This window comes from Petaurus breviceps, unplaced genomic scaffold (assembly GCF_028583685.1).
Source record: "Petaurus breviceps papuanus isolate PSGF00001 unplaced genomic scaffold, PetGlider_PUasm1.0 90842, whole genome shotgun sequence".
In the NCBI taxonomy this organism is placed as follows: Eukaryota; Metazoa; Chordata; class Mammalia; order Diprotodontia; family Petauridae; genus Petaurus; species Petaurus breviceps.
This window is the reverse complement of record NW_027187358.1, coordinates 9,746,823-9,756,678: the sequence shown is the minus strand read 5'-3', so window position 1 is coordinate 9,756,678 and position 9,856 is coordinate 9,746,823. Positions and strand designations below refer to the sequence as shown.

The 9,856-nt window shown below is 42.6% G+C and overlaps 1 protein-coding gene across 1 annotated transcript in view; it reads right to left on the bottom strand.

Moving 5' to 3' along the window:
• Nucleotides 1–9,856, bottom strand: part of RHOQ (ras homolog family member Q) — a 43,981-nt gene that overhangs the window by 32,323 nt on the left and 1,802 nt on the right. The gene's annotated exons all lie outside the window — the stretch shown is intronic.

The following is a 9,856-nucleotide window of genomic DNA, read 5'->3' as shown; positions in this document are numbered from 1 at the left end:
TTTTTTTTTTTTTTGTGCATGTGTTAAGTGTCTCAGGCTGGATTTGAACTCAGGTCCTCCTGACACCAGCTCTATTCACTGCGCCACCTAGCCACCCCATCCTTTTGGTTCTTAAAGGCTTTTTGGTCTTTCTTCCTTATTAAAATGCAAATACCTCTGGGGAGAGACATAATCTAGACCCTATTTAGTCTTTTTTTGTAGCTGAGTCATTTCAGTCACCTCCAACTCTTCATGACCCCATTTGGGGTTTTTTTGGCAAAGATACTGGAGTGGTTTGCAACTTCCTTCTCCAACTCATTTCACAGATAAGGAAACTGAGGCAAAAATGATGAAGTGACTTGCCCAGGGTCGCATATCTAGCATCTGAGGCCAGTCTTGAAATCAGGTTTTCCTGACTTCAGAGCTGTTATATCCACCAAACCACTTACCCACCAACCCCTTATCTATCAGTTAGCTCCTTAGCAGGGCTCTCCAGACAGACAGCTAAAAACAAAGGTCCAGAGGTATAAGGCAGGTAGCTAGAGGTAGAGGTAGCTATAAGGCAGGCCCAAGGGCCTGGGACCTGAAGTAGGAGAAAAGAACACAGATAACAGAGGTTGAAGGTGGCCCATCTCCCAGTTCTGTGAGCTTCTGCTAAGCACATTTAGCTGACCTGGGCCTGTGGTCTCCTTGCAGGAGCTCTCCTAGACAAGGCTGTCTCCCTCCTCCCCCCATGGCTCTCCTGTCTCTTCCATGTTCCAAGCAGAGCCTAAAATGGGAACAATGAAATGCTGAGGGCAAAAAAACGCTCCTTGCCAACACAGTCATGTAAAATGAGCTTGAGACCAGGGGGCCAGGAGTTGATAGAAAATTCAACTGCAGGCCAAGAATCAGAATTTATTTAATTTTCAATTACATCCTTTTTCCCTCCTCTCTCTCTGCAGTACCTTAGAGTCATTAGCACAACTGCCCAGCAATGCATCTTCATCAGGATGTTGGAAACCGAGGGAAGAACCAGGGAAAGTTTTACAAGCAGGAAGAGGTTTTTGTTGTGTATATTTAATACTGCTAGAACTTACTCCTCACCCTTCACAAACCCAAACCCATAAACACCCAATTCTCTACTTGGTTGTTGTTGATCAGTCACGTCCAACTCTTCACAATCCCATTTGGAGTTTTCTTGGCAAAGACACTGGACTGGTTTGCCATTTCCTTCTCCAGCTCACTTTACAGATAAGGAAACTGAGACAAACAGGGTTAAGTGACTTGCCCAGGGTCACACAGCTAGTGTCCAAGACCAGATTCAGACTCGAGATGATGAGCCTTCCTCTAGGGCCTGCACTCAAACCTCTGCGCCACCTAGCTGCCCCATAAACAATTAATTACCCAGTGATCAACCTCACGGTGATGTTGTTGAGTCATGTCCAACTCATGGACCAGGACACACCAGTATGGTTCATGGCATTTTCTTGGTGAAGATATTAGAATGGTTTGCCATTTCCTTCTCCAGCAAATTAGGGCCAATAGATGTTAAGTGACTACCCTAGAGTCACGCTGCTAGTGTCTGAGGTCATATTTGAACTCAGGTCTTATGCACTCCAGGCCCAGTGCTTTATCACACTGACCCATTTTACTGCCCCTACTAGCCTGCTCTAAACAAGAGATTTAAAGTACTTGGCAAGGTTCTGGTCACCAATATTTCAAAAGCCTTCTGATTTCATTCGTTTGGGTAACCCCTCTGTTTATGTGGTCAAGATCCCTGAAGTACTTAGTAGATGGTCTTCATGAGCTGCTGTAACTGAAAAGAAAAACTGCCTAATACTGAGAGTCTATGGAATATCCAGTTTGACAGGTCCAGCAGGCAGTTGGAGATGAGAGTCTGAGTTTGAGAGAAGTCTGGACCTGATAAGTAGATCTGATAGTCGGCATAGAGATGATAACTGAATCCATGGGAGTTGGTGAGATCCAAATGAAACAGTACTGAAACTAAAACTAAATCCGTCCTTCAGTAACAGTCAGGCAGTCTATTTCCAGGACCTACTCAAAACCTTCCAAGGTAGGAAGGATCAGCCAGAGCTTGTACTGGCCTTTGAGAGCCGAGAACAGCCTGGAGAGCATGATGGGATGCTAGCAGAAGTCACCACACCTTAAGAAAGCCAGGGATGGGCTGAAAAGGTCGAAATGTTCAAATGGGAACACTCACTCATGTCATATTACATGATATTATATCCCACCCCATCTTCTCTGGCAGCCTGACTTCTCTATCACTCTGTCCTCTACTCTCTCCCAGCCTGCTGGCTACTTCCCTACTCCCTATGAAAACGCCCATGTCTCCCCCAAAATCCTCACTTGATTCATCTATTCCCACTAGCTATCATCCTATATCTTTTCTCCCTTTTGTGACTCAATTCCTTGAGAAGACTGTCTACAGTGCCTCTACTTTTCCTCTCATTTTCTTCTTAACTCTCTCCTTCTGGCTTCAGTATTCAACAAGGATGACTCTCTCCAAAATTATCAGTAATCTCTTTTAATCTCCAGATTTCATGGTTTTTTCCCAATCTTCATCTTTATTGACCTTGACAGCCTCTGACACTGTGATCACCCTCTTTCCCTAGATACTCTCTTTCTCCTGGGTTTTGTGATACCATTTATCTCCTGGTTCTCCTTGCCAAGTCAAATGGTTCCTTCTCATTCTCCTTTGTGGGATCTTCATTCAGGTCACATCCACTAATGGTGGGCGTCTCCCAACGCTCTATCCTGGGCCTTCTTCTTTCTCAACACTGCTTGTTTGGTGATCTCATCAACTCCCATGGATTCAATGATCATTTAAATGCTGATGATACTCAGATCTACTTATCCTGCCCCAATCTCTCTCTTAAACTCTAATTTCACCTCTACAACAGTCTGTAGTACTCCAAACTCTCATCTACAACCACCCACTGGACATCTCAAATTGGATGTCCCATAGACATCTTAAGCCCAATGTCCCAAATTGAACTCATTATCTTTCCCTAAAAACCCTTCCCTCTTCCTAATTTACCTATTATTGCTGAAGGCACCATTGGTTCTGGAGTCAGGATGACCTGAGTGCAAATTCAGCCTCAGACACTTGCTAGCTATGTGACCCTGGGCATATCACTTAAACTGTTTGCCTCAGTTTCCCTGTATCTAAAACAGGGATAATAATAGCACCTACTTCCAAGGGTTGTTGAGAGAATCAGATAACAGTTATCAAGTACTTAGTACAGTGCCTAGCAGCACACAGTAGGTGCTATGTAAGTGTGAGCTATTACCTTTTCACTTTCTCTTTTCCCCCATACCCAATCTGCTGTCAAGTACAATTCATTTTACCTTTGCAACTCCTCATCTACTCCCCCTTCTCTACTCTGACATTGCCACTATTCTGGGGCAAACTTTCATCACCTTTTACAATCACTATTGCCACTGCCTACTGGTTAGTCTCCCAGACTCAAGTCTCTCCCCATTCCAGTCTCCTTCACTCATGTGGAGGATGTCAAATTGATGTTCCTAAAATATTGGTCTGATCATTTCACCCCCAGCCCATTCAATAAATATCAAGGACCTCATAGGACCTCCAGGATTAAATATAAAATCCTGTTTTGTATTCAAAGCCCACTTTCTACCCTTCCAGTCTTATTAACTCCCTATACATATTCAACATCAGAAGTGACAAGGGTTTGTGCTGCTCTTCAAACAAGACACTTTTCCTGTCCTCTCTCCCTTTTCAGTGGCTGTCCCCTCATGCCTGGAATTCTCTTCCTCCTCCCCTCTATCTCCTGGATCTCCCCCACCTCCTTCAAGTTCCAGCTAAAACCCTAACTTCTACAAGAAGCCTTTCCCAAAGCCCCTTAACGCTGGTATCTTCCTTCCGTTGATTATTTCCAATTTGTCCTGTCTATATCTTGTTTATATGTAGCTGTTTTCATGTTGTCTGCCCCTTAGAGTGTGAGCTCCTTGAGGGCAGGGACTGCTTTTTTTTCCTTTCTTTGTATCCCCAGGGCTTGGCACAGTGCCTGGCACATAGGAAATGCTCAATGAATGTTGGCTTACTGTTAATGAAGACAGAATCAAGGTTATCCTCTTTATGGTCTGATCAAAGGCAGGACTGAAGTCTAATAACGACGGCGTCAATACTTGAGGTACAGAATTGTTCATCAGAGAAAGAGACACTAGAACAAGGAGTTCCTCCTTAAAGTTTGGACAGAGGTAGGTTTGAGGGACAAATCAAAACTCAGATTCACGTGCCTACAAGTAAACGGTATAGAAATCCCCAAGGGTCCAAATTCTAACTCTGCCACTTAACACCTCCTTGACCTTTGGCCTATCACCTTTCCCACTCTGAGCCTTTGTTGACTCACCTATAAAATTAAAGAGTTAGACTATATGATCTGTGGCTCCTTCCTGCTATAAATTCTATGATCTATGATCCTAGAATAAAAATATATGAGTAACTCTAAAAATAGTCTAGGTAAATTCACAGATGGTCTGTGATGGAAAACTAGAGTTTAGGGGAATATTGTCAATTTCTTAAAAGTTGCTATCAGGGAAATAGATGAGTTCTGTCCCCAGAACCCCCTTCAATGATCTCAGGAACAGGCCTAAGGAACAGATGAATGAACCAAGGGTCTAATCCCCAAAGGATCCTCCCTTCACATGTGCATCCCAGGCTCCCTCCAATTCAGAAATGTCAAGGAGAGGGAATTCTATTAGCCTACTCACTCCAAGTGAAGGGCCTTTTAAGGTTCCAGCTCTAATTCTATAGCTTTATGAATAAACCTTCTAGGTTATATGCTGAAATTCAGATGGGACATTCCAAGGTTATCTCACACTAGAGGTTTCCTCCCTGGTTAGAGGAAGTAGCTTCTTCAGTGGTAAGGCCTAGGCCATCCTTAGGTCTTTTCTAACTCCCACAGCTGCTGAGCTATTTTCTGATGGTTAAAACCTCAAATGTCATTTTAAAAGCAACCTCCAATGACATCTGAGAACTCTAAGAGATTGTATGTGTGTGGGCACAGACACGCGTGCAGAGAGAAAGAGACGTGCATTTAGTATTGTCCATATGGCTGCATACACAACAGTACATACGATATGACACACATGCAAATTCCCAATATTTATACTGGGAGAATGAAAACACAAGATTTGGAACTCCCACAATCCCCAACTCTACCACACTAATCCTCCTGATTCCATGTATTTATTCTTGGACCAAGGATAAATTGAGCTTCTCTCCCATTTAAGAGCATATCAGATTCCACATCTACTCCAAGGATTAAGTGATTAGAATAGAGTCTTGGCCATAGAGCAGCCTCTTAGCTCCTGATCGGCTCATGTGGCAGGACTGAATAGACTCAATGGCAAGGAGATTGGTAAGGTCGACTTCACTCCTCCCAGGCCTCCCCTGAGCAGTGCAAAGGTCCTGCCACAAGGAGGAAATGGAGCAACTTTGTGTCTTCTCCAAAACCACCCAGTCTTGTCCCATCAGTTCATCATGTAAAGGCCTGGAGTGAAGAGTCCTCTCGGTCTTATCACAAGACCATAGCACTAAACACTTCTGCTTACATCTTACAGAGAGTTACATTATACCTTAGTCAACATGGGAAGGGGTTCCCTCCACAAGCATTAAAAAAAAACAGCCCAGATATTTGATTATAGTGGGGTGGGGTCGACTCTCCACTGTCTGTGTTAGGGAGGCACAGTAGTCAGAATGAAGAGTGTCTTTGGTTGGAAATCAAGAGATTGGGATTTTCACTCTGACTCTACCACTAATTCACTGCATGACTCTGGATAGTCAGAACTGCTTTGAGCTTTGTTTTCTAATCTGTAAAATGAGATAATAACGCCTGTCTTCTGGGACAGTCGATTAATAGATGGGAATGCCTTTATTTACATCAGCATTTCAAAATCTCTCTCTTAATTCCATGCCTCCCCATGTGGATTACCTCCAGTTTGTCCTCTCCCTCTCTTGGCTGTACATAGCTGTTGACATGTTGTCCCTCCCCCACCCCCACATTAGACTGTGAGCTCCCTGAGGGGAGGCATTGTCTCTTGCCTTCCTTTGTGTCCCCAGATTTAGCATAGTGCCTGGTACACAGTAAGCACTAAATAAATACTCACTGAACTGACGTGGACAGGGCCCATAGCCTCTATGTATGTTGTCTTCATGAGTTACTACACCAAAGAAACCACCTGGTTAGGTTCTCTGAATTTGGTCACTCTGTTTCTTGGAGGACACACAGAGTCAAGTCACTGGGCCCATATCTGAAGTCTTTCCAGCTTGGAAGGTCCTGCCTGAGCTTGCGATCTTCTGGCACAGCTTTTGAGAATCCAGGGTCACTTCCATGCCCCTATGAGGAGACTTGAGAGGGACTTGAATGGAAGAAGTTCTTGTGTATGCACGTGTGCATGTGTGTGCATGTGTGTCTGTGTCTGTGTGTGTTGATGCCTGATATATGAATGATGGTGGTATCTGCTTCCTCACATCATATCTTAACAACTTTAAAGTATAACAAACTGACCATCCACATACCCCTGTGGTTTGTGTTTCTATAACTGCCTTAACTATTTCTCTCCCATTCCCAGAGATGATGGTGGTCAAAGCATAAGACAGGGATCATACAGAACAAAAAAATTTGTAAAATTTGGATTCAGTCAAAAGGCTCAACTTAAGGATTTAGAAGGCCACACATGGCCTTAAGGCTGCAGGTTCCCCATCCCTGGGATAAGACCATCTTATGAAGCAGATCTGATTCAAGCCCTATCAGGTGGTAAGATGAATTAAGTATGTCCAGTAACACTTACTACAATCTAGAATAATCAGAAAGTGACACACCAGATTTTCTTCTCTGAGAAATGCTCAGCTTGACTCATGCCATTTCTGTCATGACCACTGCAAACTACCCGATCCTCCCACTGCCTGAATCATCCCTGAAATATACCATCCTAATATGAAGTAAATCTCAAGGTTAAGGCATGATAATATTTAAATAAGAATGTTTTGTTAGTAATTTAGATTACTTAAGCCTAGGTATCAACCTGTAACAGCCCAAGACAATAGCTTGGTCATTATGGTGACTATTTAGACTAGTAATTTCTATACTCTTTTTTTTTTTGAGGGGGGGAAGGCAGGGCAATTGGGGTTAAGTGACTTGTCCAAAGTCACATGGCTAGTAAGTGTTACGTGTCTGAGGCTGGATTTGAACTCAGGTCCTCCTGACTCCAACGCCGGGGCTCTATTCACTGCGCCACCTATCTGCCCTGTAATTTCCATACTCTTAATCGTGTCTTCCTGCTTCCTTCCTCCATTATCTAGAACAGTGCTAGACAGACCTGTCAGCTCTAAGGAACTGTGTTTGCCATCAAGAGCTAATGATGTCAATAAGAGTTAAGTGCTAGTTCCAGACTTTAAATGTGACTGACAGATTAACACTGTGCCATAAGACAAACCTACCACAAAGATTAAAGTACAAGCCACTAAGAGGCAAAACTGTGAGGGGAAAGCATGCCAGAAGACCAGGCGTTTTGCTATATGTTCTTCCTCACACACCACAATTCATTTCCCATCTCTGCACCTTTGTATAGGCTGTTCACCCCACATGCTTTCCTTCTTCAGAGCCACCCCTTAGAAATCCCTAGCTCTCAAGACTGAGCTAAAGAGCTACCTCCTAAAGCAGGCTTTCCTGATTCTAGTTATTAGTATCCATCTCCTCCTCCCCCCAAATTTTTTTGTTTTGCATTTATTGTGAAAATATTATTTACTTATCTCTGTAGGGGTGTCTCTGAATATAAACTCCTTGAGGTTTTCTTTCTGCCTCTATATCCCCAGCACCTAGCACAGTATCTGACACAGAGATACTTAATAAATGCTTATTAAATTGAATACTTTTTTTTGCTTTTTGTAAGGGCAGTTAGGGTTAAATGACTTGCCCAAGGTCACATGGCTAGTAAGTGTGTCAAGTGTCTGAGGCCAGATTTGAACTCAGGTCCTCCTGACTCCAAGGCCAGTGCTCTATTTACTGCACCACCTAGCCACCCCAAATTGAATATATTTTTAAAAGGGGAGGGGTATGGAAAGGTGACTTATTGAGAGAGACACTCAAAAGACAGGGAAGGAGGAAAACAATCAAACCCAGAGTATGGAACCCTGACCAAGGAACTCAAACCAACCTGAAGACTTCAGGTCATCAAAACAAGGTTAATAACTGCTCATATTTCTGTGGTAATGGAGGAGTTTTCAACATGTGTTCCTCCCAACAGCCCTGTTAATCGGGATTACTAGTTTTATTATCTTTGTTTCTTGTGTCAGGAAAGTGAGTTTCTAAGAAGGAAAGTAACTGGTCCATGGTCAGACAACTATTATATGTCTGAGGCCAGATTGAACCCCAGGGCTCCTTAATCCAAGTCCAAAACGCTATCCACAAAAACCATCACATCCCCACACCTGAGCCAGCTCACCCTATGTTATCTCCAGGGAACTATCCTCAGGGAAGCCAGGCCTCTAGTACCTCACTGGGGCAACCCAGAAAGTTCACACCTAAAAACAACAGGGATCTCATGGTATATTTGGGTACAGGACCTGAATGTTCAAAATGAGTTTCCACCTGATTCACTTCTATGTTGGAAGTGCTTCCTTTTTTCAAGACACTGTCTCACTAGACAAAGACTTCAGACCACCATCACCTCTACTGTCTTATCCTAGAGTTTCCTTTGCCTTATTCTGCCACTCTGATAAAGAAAACTTTGATGCTCTAAATGTGCTGATAATCCTACTCCAGACTGGCCAAGATAGGAGTGGGAACATTTCAATGAATCAGTATCCAGTTATACTCATCAAGAATAATCTGTTAGCTTATTGAAGACCTAATGCTTTGATAACAAAGGTAGAACCTCTGACTTAAAGCAAAATGATGAAATTTCAGTTATAACAGCATACAAAGAATTCTAAATGATCAGTTTGATGACTGTTGTTTCCTTCTAGCCACAAAGACTGATATGTCTAAGCCAGGATAGCATTAAAAAAATCCCTATTATCTCCAAGTGAATTATCAAAAATTGATTACATACATAAATCATAGAATTCTCAAAATGTAGAGGTAGAAAGGAAATTAGATACTATCTTCGTAAACAAGTCCAAAAGAAGTTTATTAGCTTCAATTAGCTTCAGTTTGTCTTCATTCATGTGATACCATCACATGCAGTTTCAGAAACTCCAAAGGGTTGTGCCAATGGCAAAGAACGAGGGTTTAGAAACGTCAAATCTACAGATAATGGGAAAATGATACACCTGCCTGGAGAGGTAGCATGAACAGAAACTAGAAAGCCAGCCTCAGAGTCAGAATGACCTGGACTGAAGTTCCATCTCTGCCACATACTTACTGACTGTGTAACCCAGAGCAATTCATTTTTAAAAGTTTCCTGGGGTCCTACAAGATTAAGACAAAAAGTTGCAAAGCAATTGTTGATTTGATTGGTAGAAAGTGTCCTCACCAAAGGAATCATGGAATTACAGATCCAAACCCATCCAGCCCAAAGTCCTAAACACAAAAATTAAACATCTTTAAACATTCATTTCAACATCATCTCCTCTTAAAGCTTTTTTCCATCAGAATATGACTTCTCAATTTCTTCCTCCCCCATACCTCTTGAGCACCCCACCACCACCACCCCCAGCCTCTGACAAAACTACAAATAAGTAATGGTCAAAGACAGACAAACCAAAAAGGGCCTTAGATAATGAAAGTTGACTAACAAATAGACTTATAAATGAAAGTTAAAGCAATGTTATTTGTTTGTTTGTTTTGGGGGTGGCAGTGGTGTGTCTCAAATTACCACTCCTTTCTAACAGTTTCTATATCTG